The sequence below is a fragment of the Taudactylus pleione genome, unplaced genomic scaffold, assembly GCF_031769625.1.
Source record: "Taudactylus pleione unplaced genomic scaffold, aTauple2 ptg000005l, whole genome shotgun sequence".
Classification (NCBI taxonomy): domain Eukaryota; kingdom Metazoa; phylum Chordata; class Amphibia; order Anura; family Myobatrachidae; genus Taudactylus; species Taudactylus pleione.
Window position 1 is genome coordinate 28525085 of NW_028284408.1, and position 13950 is coordinate 28539034.

The window sequence follows — 13950 nt, forward strand, 5'->3', positions numbered from 1 at the left end:
GGTCATATAACGGCAGGCCATCTAGGGGTAGAGAAAACCACTGAGCGAATAATGCAGAGGTTTTTCTGGCCCAGGCTTCATAAAGAGGTGTCTGACTTTTGCGCATCCTGCCCTGAGTGTCAGTATCATGCTCCCAGGCCACATTTTAAGGGTCCACTAGTTCCATTGCCTATTATGGAGGTGCCGTTTGAAAGAATAGCGATGGATTTGGTGGGACCCTTAATGAAGTCTGCCAGGGGACACCAGTATATTCTGGTCATAATGGATTACGCTACCAGGTACCCGGAAGCGATCCCGTTGCGCAATATGTCAACCAAGACCATTGCCAGAGAGCTAGTTCATGTCTTTAGCAGGCTGGGTATACCCAAGGAGATACTAACTGACCAGGGTACACCGTTTATGTCAAAAGTCATGAAAGAGTTATGCCGCCTGTTCAAAATTGAACAGTTAAGAACTTCGGTTTATCACACCCAAACCGATGGGCTGGTCGAGAGGTTTAATAAGATGTTAAAACACATGCTTAGGAAAGTGGTCGACAAGGATGGTAGGGATTGGGATTACTTATTGCCGTATTTATTGTTGGCCATAAGAGAGGTTCCCCAGTCCTCCACCGGGTTTTCACCCTTCAACTTGTTGTATGGGAGACACCCAAGTGGGTTACTAGACATTGCCAAAGAGACATGGGAGGGGCAGTCTAGTCCTTACAAAACAGTGATTGAGTATGTTTCTCAAATGCAGGAGAGAATTGCTGCGGTAGTGCCGATAGTGAGAGAGCACCTGGAACAGACTCAACAGGCACAGCAGAGGGTATACAACCGCAATGCCCGGTTACGCAGCTTTGCTCCTGGGGACAGAGTGTTAGTGTTGGTTCCCACTGTGGAAAATAAACTTTTGGCTAAATGGCAAGGGCCCTTTGAAATCTTAGAAAGAGTGGGACAGGTCAATTACAAAGTTTACCAGCCGGGGAAAAGAAAGCCGGAACAGATATACCATATAAATCTATTAAAGCCCTGGAAAGATAGAACGGTGCTGTCGGCCGTCCGAGCCCCTCCAGTAAATCCAGGGCCCTTAGTTCCCGAAGTGACAGTGGCAAAAACCCTGTCGGCAATTCAACAACAAGAGGTCAAGGAGTTTCTGATCAGAAATAGGGTGCTGTTCTCTGACGTACCTGGGAAAACCTCGGTCATTAAACATGACATAATCACTGACCCAGGGGTTAAAGTTAATCTAAAGCCCTATAGGTTACCAGAAGCACAAAGAGAATCGGTGTCGTAAGAAATAAAAAATATGCTAGAGTTAGGGGTTATTGAAGAATCACATAGTGAATGGTCAAGTCCCATTGTGTTGATTCCAAAGCCCGACGGGAGTGTGCGTTTCTGCAATGACTTCCGAAAGTTGATGCCTACCCGATGCCTACCCGATGCCAAGAGTGGATGAACTGATTGAGAGACTAGGGACGGCCAAACAAACGACAGCTTTTTCAGCGCCAGAGGGCTTGTTTCAGTACAAGATGTTGCCCTTTGGGCTACATGGGGCACCTGCTATCTTCCAAAGAATGATGGACAGGATTCTAAGGCCCCATAGACGGTATGCGGCTGCTTATCTGGATGACGTGGTCATTCATAGTCCTGATTGGCAGTCTCACTTACCCAGGGTACAAGCAGTGTTGGACTCCATCTATAAGGCAGGTTTGACAGCCGACCCAAAAAAGTGTTGTCTAGGCATGGAGGAAGTAAAATATCTGGGATACACCATTGGCAGAGGCCTGATAAAGCCTCAGCTCAATAAAGTTGATGCCATACAAAACTGGCCACAGCCTCTGAATAAGAAGCAGGTGAGAGCCTTCTTGGGAATTACGGGGTACTACAGGAGGTTTATACCCAACTTTGCCACCATGGCAGTCCCACTGACTGACCTGACCAAAGGCAAACAAAAAGTCATGGTAGAATGGAGTCCTGAGGCAGAGAAAGCTTTTCAGGAGTTGAAAGTAGCGTTGTGTTCCCAACCAGTCCTGATGACTCCTAATTTTGAAAGGGAATTCATAGTACAAACCGATGCATCAGAAGTAGGTATAGGAGCGGTCCTGTCCCAGAACAAGGAGGGTGAGGAACACCCTATTTTCTATCTAAGTAGAAAGTTGAATGTACATGAGAGAAACTATGCCACAGTGGAGAAGGAGGCGTTGGCCATAAAGTGGGCGTTAGAGGCTCTCAGGTACTACTTGGTCGGAAGAAAGTTCAAATTGATCACTGACCATGCCCCTTTGAAGTGGATGTCCGAAAATAAGGACAGTAATGCGAGAATTACAAGATGGTTCTTGGCGTTACAAACTTTTACATTTTCAGTGGAACACAGGCCAGGAAGCCAGCTGGCCAATGCTGACGCGTTGTCACGCGTTCATTGTTTGGGGGCTTCAGTTGTTCCGCCCCACAGGTCGAAACAAAGGGGGGGATATGTGATAGGATCATTGGTAAAGTGGTCTGTGGCAGGTACATTTGTCCCAGATTCCTGTCTTATGTGTTTTAAACCCCCAGGAGAAAGTCTGCAGTATAGCAGGCTTGAGTTTCGGCTTTTTGAAAAGCCGGTTTGGGACCTGGGGGTTGTGGGTGAGAGGAGAGGGAGGGCTCCACCCATGGCCACTCCAGGTTTTGGTTCTCGCAGCCTGGTAACAGGCTTGTTAGGGTTTCCACCTGAGAGTGGCCAATATAAGCCTAGTTTGGATAAGGCTGAGTGTCTCACCTGGGAGAGCAGGCAGGGAGTTTGCTCAGAGACACTTGGAAACCTAACTGTGAGTGTTGTGCTGTGCTTTTGTTGCTGGCGAGGGCATTAGGCCCTGCCAGGTTCTGGTAGTGAGGGAACTACCTGTGAAGTTAGTGCCCCGACAGGGCTAGGATTTATATTTATGTTTTCTTTATATTTCTGACATTGTACAATAAAGACTGGCGCTGACCAGCTTGTACTTGCATCCAGACTGGTGTGCTGCTTCCCTGCTGCTGTGTGTGTGTGTAAGGAAGGAGTCCTCTACCCAGGAGAGGGACCCCCTAACCTAACTGTGTCACAGTATGTATATATGCACAAACTGAAGGATTGATGAAGAGTCAGCAGTATAGGTCTTATTCTGAGATTAACGAAAATCCTGTCTTGACTGCGATTTGCTAATGGCTTAGTTGATTGTACAAAAATCGGAAACATCAGTTGCACATCAGCCGCACATCAAACTTCTTGCTGGGCCTTCCCCAGTAGCAAACAAATTTGCAGAGGCTCACTAGAGCACACCCAGGAAATGTTCCCGACATGCCTGCATTTTTCTAACCTCCCCCCTGTCACCTTCCCTAAATGCTGACTGCCTGTCACTCACTTAGCAAATAAATCCTCTCTGTGACCACCATCAGTAATGCATTGCTGCAGCCCGCAGGTGCACAGTGCAGCTGCAAAAATCACCCATGTTCAACATTGAGTTGATCCCTGAATCAGGCCCTACAGTATCTACTGTTCCAGAGTGGAAAGTCAGATGCAGACCTACAGTAGGGGGAATATTTACTAAAGTGGAGGTTTTTAGAAGTGGAGGTGTAGCCCAAAGCAACCAACCAGATTCTATTTAACATTTATCTAGCACCTTCTAGAAGATAATAGCTAGAATCTGATTGCTTGCTATGGGCAACATCTCCACTTCTAAAAACCCGCACTTTAGTAAACATACCCGTAGGTGTTTCTGTTTGTGTGTGAAATACACAAAAAGGCTTCCGATTTTTCGGGTAACCCCCCGCACCCCCTGAAGGGTAGGCATTTCTCCTGCATTCTGCCCACTTCCTAGTGAAGTGGGCAGAATGGGGAGAATTTCCATGGCGATCGCGGGTCCCCATGTAGGGGGCGGGGCTTAATGTCGTGATTCCCCTATTAAATTTAAGCCAATCGCGGCCATTTTCTGTGAAGGGGCGGGGCTTAATGACGTGACCCGTCACAGCCCATCTGCTTGTCCTCCCCAGGCTTCTCCCAGGGAGGAAAATCAAAAGGTACTGTAGGCAACTATGAATAAATACACTTAAAAAAAGGCAGCTAGTGCTTACCGCTCAGTCTTGTAGTTGCAAAATTTGGGGGACAAGCAGGGAGTGCTGTTACAAAAAAAACAGTACTGGCACTAGGCTGTAATGGGCTGGATTAGGAATGCTATAGCAGAAAAACCCTAACCTGTTCAGCACTGGGCAAATCTCAATATCCTAACCCTGGAAATATATTTTATTCTTTAAGTATAAAAATTCATATATGAATTTAGTTGTGTTTGGACTTTGATACCTAGATATTTCATGGTTATACACATAAACAAAGCATCATGTGCTAAGCCCTATCCTTTTTGTTTTATGTGATTGTGTGTAGGTGTGGTGGTATTTCATATGTTTAACAAGACTAGGGGCTCTATATTTTAAAATTGTTTTGACTAAAATAAAGTGAAAAAGGGTGTTTTCAGTTTTCACACCCTTTTCACATTATTTTAGTTTCACCTAAATTTACTAAAGGGCAATTGGAGTAGAATTCGTAAAATTCTACTCCAAGCCCTAATTATCACATATTTTTAGTAAGCAGATCTCATTTCCCATAGATTTACTAAAAATAAATTGTGAAAAAAAACGGGGGAAGTCCTGTGATAATAATGCCACCTGGAGGTGACTTTAACCAGGGTTTCCCCCAGTTATACCCCTTTTACACTGGAGCTAAAACCCGGGTTTTTGAAGGGTTAACCCGGGCAGCTCCCTGGTGTAAAAGGGCAGAGGGTTGGATAGCCGGGTCGAGTGACCCGGCGATCCAACCCAGGTAACCAGCAGGGTTTAACACGGGCGTAGCCCGTGAAACCCTGCTATGGGAACAGCGCACTCCGGGTCACGATGACCTGGAGTGTGCTGCTAGCCGGCCGATTGGTCCGGCTTCAGTGGCGCTTGGAGATGACGTCATCTCCAAGCGTCCACTTTCACTCCACAAAAGCCGGGTCTATGCAGACCCGACTGCGGTGTGAGCGGCGCTGACTCGGGAATATCCCGAGTCAGCGCCAGCAAAATTCCGGGTCTGATCCGGATAGGAACTTTGTTCCAACTCCGGGTCAGACCCGGAATTAGGTGGAAAAGGGGTATTACTGGACTGCTGCTCTGCTCTAACAGGCAGGGACAGAGCTTTATCGCAAGCTCTGTCCCTGCAAGGGATTTTTAATAAATCCCTGTGATATTGCCTGAATTCGCTATGCAAATTCAGTCGGTAATATCACACTACTATCTGCATTTTAGTGCGGATTGTAGTAAATAGAGCCCATGGTAACATTTGTGCTATTGGAAGTGTTTGATTCCAAATTTGTATTCAAATTGATGTTCTTATAATGACTGCAGTAGACTGATCTGATGCATCTGTACTGTTTATTAGCCGTTATTTATATAGTGCCATATTACACAGTGTTTTACAGAGAATATTTATTAATTCACATCAGCCCCAGTGGAGCTTGCAAATTAAAAGGACTAATTAAGCTAATTGGAAACTTCCAATTGCTTAATTAGTCATTATGGGGAGGTGTCCAAAGTGTTCAAGAGCAAGTGCCGACAATCTTTCTTTAAAATAAGTAGGTGTTAAAACAAAAACAGCACCCAACTGAATACCAAAAATCTTGCACCTGCAGGAAACTTGCACCTAATTGGATATGCCACCAAAAACCCAGGTCTGACCTGGGTTTTTGGACATGGTTCCAACCCAGGTCAGACCCCATTTAAACCCCTTTTGCACCAAACAAATAACCCGGGTTATTGCCAGGTCGATCCGGGTTGAGGCTCTGTGTGAACGGTTCCCAACAAAAAAACCTGGGTCGATTTACCGGGCAATCTTACTCGGGCTGAGAGCAGGGTTGAAAACGGGTTGTTCCCGGGTCATGAGGCAGTGTAAATGGGTGCTACCCTGCTTATTTGACCCGGCTAGCTCCGAAAGATGCTGATTGGAGCTTTTGGGGCACTGGCAGATGATGTAATTTGTCAGTGCCCTGCAGAGAGATGCACATGAAGCCATCGCTTGCCTGCCTAACCTCCTGCACCACAGCAGCCTGACCAGCAGCCACAAAAGCAGGCAGGCACACAGCCTGCCACAGCCAGAACTGCAGCCTGCACCACAGCCTGACCAGCAGCCACAAACGCAGGCTGATACACAGCCTGCCACAGCCAGAACAGCAGCCTGCACCACAGCCTGACCAGCAGCCACAAACACAGGCTGATACACAGCCTGCCACAGCCAAAACAGCAGCCTGCACCACAGCCTGACCAGCAGCCACAAATGCAGGCTGATACACAGCCTGCCACAGCCAGAACAGCAACCTGTAGCAATGCTGGAAACAGTCCCCACCCCTCTCTTTTGTTGCCTTTTGTGACCATTTTTAATGACTTCTATAGAGAAAAGCAGGGATTACCCGGGTTCAGTGTAAACGGGGCAAACCCGGGAATAACCCGGGTCGAGTTGCAGTGTAAACGGGGTCTGAAGCCAAGTTCGACCCAGGATTGACCAGTGTTCAAATTCCAGGGTCGGACCCAGGATTTTGGTGTAAAAGGGGTATTACACTGCACCTTCGATCTGGGTTACTCCTAGATCAGCCCTGTTCACACTGAACTCAAGTCTGCCCTGCTAAACCTGTGAGGTCATAAAAGTGGGAGGTGACTGCTCCACAAGCACCAATCAGCTCATTTTAGGCATGACCCAGGTCGGATAACCCAGCTCGCACCGTTTACTCTGCACCATTACCCGGGTCCATCCTGGGTCCAACCCTGGTAGCTACCTGGGTTGGATTGCTGGGTCACTTGACCTGGGTTATTCTTCAGGGACCCTTTTACACTGAGCTGCGACCTGGGTAGACCCAGCAAAAACCCAGGTATTTGCTCTGGTGTAAAAGGGGTATATGTGTCATCTCTTTCAGATTGTGTATATTCTGCTGAGTGTGATCCATATGTAGTGCACCTAAAATTACTGCCTTTACTGGATCCTGCATGAGTAGGATAAATAATCTTTGGAAATGATGACCCAAAATGGTTGCCTCACCTTTGTTTTATATTCATAGTTTCAGTATTTTATGCAAATCTAAACCTCTGTATTATGTTTATTGTATATGTGCCTTAAATCCTATTATAGAAAAGCGCCATATAAATAATATTATTAATAATAATAATAACAATAATAATAAATGACATTAATATCCCCACACAGTCATGCACTAAAGAAATAGTATAAAGCAACACAATCAGAACTCATTAAACGTCATACAGTACACAGAGCTTCCAGTGACCGTAGGGGAAGAGAAGTAATGTTCTACATCTGTTCAGCTAACCAGGTCCACCCTGCCACCATCATATCCACTGGTCACTACTTCTTTAGTTCCCAGGCTGGCACCCAGATAAAAAAAATATATAGGGGAACCTCCGGACAGCCCAGCACTGACTGGTACCTCTCTCTGATAGGTGCCGATAACAATAATTTTTCAGTAGGAGGCAGGCGTGGATTTGCCACTAGGCAACCTAAGCGGCTGCCTAGGGCCCAGCGTGTCCCAAGGGGCCTGTGGCCGGGGCCCCTGAAATCCGGCCCTGGAGAGAACCTGCTGCACTGGCACCAGCCGGGAAAAGGATGCACACCACACTCTGCTGCAGTATAGAAGTCTGCACATTATAGAAGCAGCAGCATGGTCACAGGGAAAGGCGGGGGAGGAGGAGGTGGAGCTACAGGCCAGGGCTAGCCCTATTATTAGGCCGCGTATTAGTAGAGTGTCACAGTGAGTCACATGTCACTGTCACTCACTTCACCCATCCCCTTTCAGGAGGCTTAGCATTGCTAAGGCTACGCGACGTCATCATATCACATTGCAACTAGTACACTGACTGGGAGGCACTGGCAGAGGAAGAGCCACTTGAGGAGCCATGGCCATTCTGCCATGCAGGTCGGCGCAAATACAACGTCCACGCCAGGTTAGTTTGGCAGGGAGGAAAGAAAGGTGCTGTGAGAGGAGGGGAGGGTGGTCTTCGCTGAAAGAGGAAGAGGGTCTGAGAGAGTAGAGGGTGTATGTGCTGTAAGGGGAGAAGGTTCTGTGATGTGTGGAGACTGTCTGTGCTGAGAGGAATGGGTCTGTGTTATGAGGGGAGGGGGTCTGTGCTGAGAGGGGAGGGAGGTCTGTGCTGTGAAAGGAGAGGGGGATCTGTGCTGTGAAGGGAGAGGGTTTGTGCTGTGAGGAGAGGGGGTCTGTGCTGTGGGGGAGGGGTCTGTGCTGTGAGAGGAGAGGGGGACTGTGCTGTAAGGGGTGTGGGGGTCTATGCTGTGAGGGGACTGTGCTGTAAAATGAGGGGTTCTGTGCTGTGAGGGGTTAGGAGGTCTGCTGTGGGGGCAGGGGGGTCTGTGCTGTGAGGAGAGGGGTACTGTGCTGTGAGGGGGTCTGTGCTGTGAGGGGTGAGGGGGTCTGTGCTGTGATCGCAGAGGGGGTCTGTGCTGTGAGGGGACAGGGGTGCTGTGAGGGAAGAGGGGTGCTGTGCTGTGAGACAGGCAGTGACAGGGGCAGTATATGATGCTGTGAGGGGGCAGTGAAGTGGGCAGTAGGTGGTGCTGGGAGGAGGCAGTGAAGGTGGCTGTGAGGGACCAGTATGTGGTGCTGTGAGGGGGCAGTGAAGGGGCAGTATGTGGTGCTGTGAGGTGGGCAGTAACTGAGTCAGTGTGTGTACTGTGGGGGGCTTGGTATGCTATGGGGGGAAATGAGTGAGCTGGGATGGATGTCAGTGTGCTGGGTGAATGATTTCTGTGATAGGGCAGTGAGCCAGTGTGATATATGGAATGGACTGTCAGTGAGAGCTATAGAGGGGGCAAACAGTGGGGCCAAAATCGGGAAAAGTTTAGCAAAAATCAAGTATATTATGCATACGTAGGTGACGTTTTAAGCTGACCTTTTCTTCAGGGTGCTGTACAGGGGCATAAATCAGTAATGAAAATATAGTGCTATGTGTTGTTTGAGGGAGGTGGCCCCAAAACTGGTATCTTGCCTAGGGCCCCATGAGGTGTAACTCCAGCTCTGGTAGGAGGACCAGTTGCAGGAGCAGCAACCTGACTACACCACTGATGGAGCATGCAAACTTGAGAAAAACATGTAAACACCACCATGGGTACCAAGAGGGGGGTGGGGCAGGTACTAATTGATTTCCCAGGGCGCACTTTTTAGGCCAAGGTCCATCATGGTGTATTAGAAATGTTCCCATGTACACCAGTACAAATTTAACAAATGGGTATGGCCACACCCACATGTTTGGCCACAATCACTCTAGCACCAAGGCCTGCTGTATGTCTTGCTGGCCCAGGAACACCACACAGAACAGAACAATTGCGTCACCAGGGGGTGCAGGCTGCATCGGGTGACACCATACGAGGGGATGACTCCCAAATAGCAGTGCTTCTCTGCTATTTGGGTGTCACCCCCTTGGATGGTGTCACAGAGCGGCTGGCAGAGGTGATGTATGATGTGGAATCAGTGGCGTAACTAGGGTATTTGGAGCCCAGGGCAAATTTGAAAACGGAGCCCCCCCCCCCCCCCCAAATCCCGATATGTGCGCAAAAAAATGGGCGTGGTCACTTAAAAATGACGCTGAACATTCCCATCCATATGCACCTTAACCCCAGTAGTACCCCTTATACAGTACCCCCAGTATGCAGTTGTGGTCCCTCTTATGCAGGCCCATAGTAGTGCCCCTTATAGAGTATCCCCAGTAGTGGTTCCCCTTACTCAGTGCCCCCAGTAGTGGTCCCCCCAAATGCAGTGCCCCCAGTAGTGGTCCCCCTGATGCAGGCTCCCAGTAGTGACCCCCCCTATCCAGTGGTCCCTGTAGTGGTCCTTCCTCTTATTGCCCCAAGTTGTGGTCCCCCCAGTGCAGTGCCCCTAGCAGTAGGCCCCTTTTATAATGCCCCCAGTAGTAGTTCCCCCCCAAGTAGTGGTCCCCAGCAGAGGTTCCCCCTCCCAATTAAGTGCCCCCTGTAATAGCCCCCCCCAGTAGAGGTCCTCCTAATAATAGTGCCCCCAGTAGTAGCCACCCCCCCCCGTTGTGCCCCCACCCCAGTAGAGGTCCCCCTAGTGGTAGCCACCCCCGTTGTGCCCCCAGTAGTGCTGACAGGTTTTTAAAAATACATATATAAAAACTTACTTACCTGAATCCACGCTGCTGCTGCTGCTCCTCCAGTCTGCAACGCCGCTCCCATCCTCCAGCCCTCCCGGGCTGGCGCGCTCAGCATAATGGGACAGACGTCATGACGTCAGTCCCATTACCCACTGCAGGAGCCGGACGGAAGTCCGGCTCTTGCAGTGGGTGCTGCAGCGTTGGCGGCGATGCGTGTGTTATGCACAGCCTGAGCCCGCCTCCTGGTGCTACTGGGCAAGCGCTCAGGGGGAGGGAACGGGCTCAGGCGTGCAGCACAGGACCGGTGCTGGAAGCCTAGCGCCGGTCCTGTGTAAACGTGTACCACTGACTGCACTCACTGCGGTCGGCGCTACCCTGGCTAACTAGGGCGGGCGGGCCGGTACCGTGGCCAGCGGCGCCCCCCCGCGCCGCCGGTCCCACGGCGCCAAGGGCAAGCACCCCGCTCGCCCTGCCCTGGTTACGCCACTGTGTGGAATAGATGCACACACTAAGTACTAAGAATAATAAATATAAAAAATATATATCATAAACTATCAATTAACATGGTTTTCTATAGAGGTTCTTAATACATGTTTGCCCACCTACCACGTCAAGGTGACCTCATCAGGTGGGTCCCTAACATCCCTAATACTGACATATTGTGTCAATTAATAGTTTATTATATATATTTTTGATATTTATTATAGTACTTAGAGTGTGCATCTGCTTCCCCTCTTTTTTTTCTGCATTAGAACTACAGCTCAGCATGGTAGCACCTCTTATTATGTTGAAATTAGGATGTGCAGCCCATCCCCCTTTTTTTTCCTATGTATTTGTGTATTTAAGATACACTTGAAGGTGTGAGACCCCTTCTCCTGGGCTAGCATGCCTCCTACCTGCCCCAGGTGATTTTAATTAGTATTGGTCCTGTGCATTGCAGTACACACATGTAATGGGCACTATTACAGGTACAGTCAGGTGCATAAATAATGGGACATTGACAGAATTTTCATATTTTGGCCTCTATTCACCACCACAATTGTTTTGAAATGAAACAAACAAGATGTGCTTTAACTGGAGACTTTCAGATTTAATTTGAGGGTAATTACATCCAAATCAGGTGAACGGTGTAGGAATTACAACGGTTTCTATATGTACCTTCCACTTTTTAAGGGGCCAAAAGTAATGGGACTATCAACTCAAAAGCTATTTCATGGACAGGTGTGGGCTATTCCCTCGTTATTTCATTATCAATTAAGCAGGTAAAAGGTCTGGAGTTGATTCTAGGTGTGACATTTGCATTTGGAATCAGTCGCTGTCGACTCTCAATATGAGATCCAAAGAGCTGTCACTATAAGTGAAGCAAGCCATCATTAGGCTGAAAAATCAAAACAAACCCATCAGAGAGATAGCAAAAACATTAGGTGTGGCCAAATCAACTGTTTGGAACATTCTTAAAAAGAAATAACACACCGGAGAGCTCAGCAACACCAAAAGACCAGGAAGACCACGTCTAAAAAAAAAAGGTGGATGACAGACGAATTATTTCTCTTTTGAAGAAAAACCCCTTCACAACAGTTGGCCAAATCAAGAACACTCTCCAGGAGGTAGGTGTATATGTGTCAAAGTCAACAATCAAGAGAAGACTTCACAAGAGTGAATATAGAGGGTTCACCACAAGATGCAAACCATTGGTGAGCCACAAAAACAGGAAGACCAGATTAGAGTTTGCCAAACAACATCTAAAAAAGCCATTACAGTTCTGGAACAACATCCTATGGACAAATGAGACAAAGATCAACTTGTACCAGAGTGATGGGAAGAGAAGAGTATGGAGAAGGAAAGGAACTGCTCATGATCCAAAACATACCACATCATCAGTGAAGTATGGTGGTGGTAGTGTCATGGCGTGGGCATGTATGGCTGCCAATGGAACTGGTTCCCTTGTATTTATTGATGATGTGACTGTTGACAAAAGCAGTAAAAAGGAATTCTGAAGTGTTTCGGGCAATATTATATGCTCATATTCAGTCAAATGCTTCAGAACTCATTGGACGGTGCTTCACAGTGCAGATGGACAATGACCCGAAGCATACTGCAAAAGCAACCAAAGAGTTTTTTAAGGCTAAAAAGTGGAATGTTATGCAATGGCCAAGTCAATCCCCTCACCTGAATCCGATTGAGCATGCATTTCACTTGATGAAGACTAAACTGAAGGGAAAATGCCCCAAGAACAAGCAGGAACTGGAGACATTTGCAGTAGAGGCCTGGCAGAGCATCACCAGGGATGAAACCCAGCGTCTGGTGATGTCTATGCATTCCAGACTTCAGGCTGTAATTGCCTGCAAAGGATTTGCAACAAAGTATTAAAAAGTGAAAGTTAGATTTAGGATTGTTTAGTTTGTCCCATTACTTTTGGCCCCTTAAAAAGTGGGAGGCACATATAGAAACTGTTGTAATTCCTACACCGTTCACTTGCTTTGGATGTAATTACCCTCAAATTAAATCTGAAAGTCTGCAGTTAAAGCACATCTTGTTTGTTTCATTTCAAAGCCATTGTGGTGGTGAATAGAGGCCAAAATATGAAAATTCTGTCAATGTCCCAATATTTATGCACCTGACTGTATGTAAAAATTCTATGTCTTATTACACCACACCGTTCCTGTAACACTGGCTGGGAGGTAAGCAACAGTGCCCCACAATCAAATTACTGTAACATACATAATATTTTGTTAAAAATATAATGAATAGGACATCGGCAACTGGTCCAATATACACTAAACCATGACCATTAATTAATTTATTAATTGTTAGTACCCAGAGTACCATGGAGTCCCACGATAAATGACATAAAGCCCTAAACTTTGTGTTGCTACACGTAGGTTAAGACTTAAGACATACTTGCCTACTTTATGGACCCCCTCTGGGAGATCCCAGAGTAGAGATCTAAGGGGGAAGTTCAGGGGGCATGATGTGTCATCAGCGGGGAATGGGGCCATGATAATGTGAATTGTGTAATAATGGTCTTGCCCACTTTGCTAGGGAATATTGCTGGATTCTGAAGTATGACCTACTCTTCTGGGAGTCTGGGATAACTCCTCAGACATTCCAGGAGACTGGGTAATTGTGGGTTTAGTACCTCTATATTGATGCTGCAAAGCAGTGATTCCCAAACATGGTCCTCAAAGCACCCTAACAGCTCAGATTATAAGGTTATCAATGCTTATGCAGAGGTGACTTAATTATTACCTCAGTCAGCTGTGATATTGTACGCAGATGTTGTGCGATAATATGCAAATGTCGTAGCTGCTTGGATATGTATTGAGACTATCACCAGAAGCTTAGCAAATCCAGGCGACTACTAACAATGATGCAGCTTGGGCGCAAGTCAGTTGGTTATCAGACTTCTAAGCAACCCAATGGTCACGCGGAGTTGCTGTGGGAACTGAGATGCCGGACTCGTGCATTTGAGTCGCCTCCTCCCCATTGCCACCCATTTTTCTTTTTGAAGAAGCTGCTTTATGCAGTGAAACGTGTTAAGGAATACAGAGACCACTTATTTTTTATTCAACTGCTCCAGTATCACATCATTGCATGATCCATCCAGCCAGTGGTTTGACACATTACCCGGATTTCCTCCTATTCCGAGCCCTGTTTGAGCCAACACAGGATCTGATCACCAGTTGCGGCTCAGCATTGTGAGCTTCCTACAGGCTGCTCATATCTCTCTGGAGAGAGTCACCTCACTGCTGGGAGTCCGGCTGCCAATCGTCGGCTGCTACACACTGCCGCATCTCTG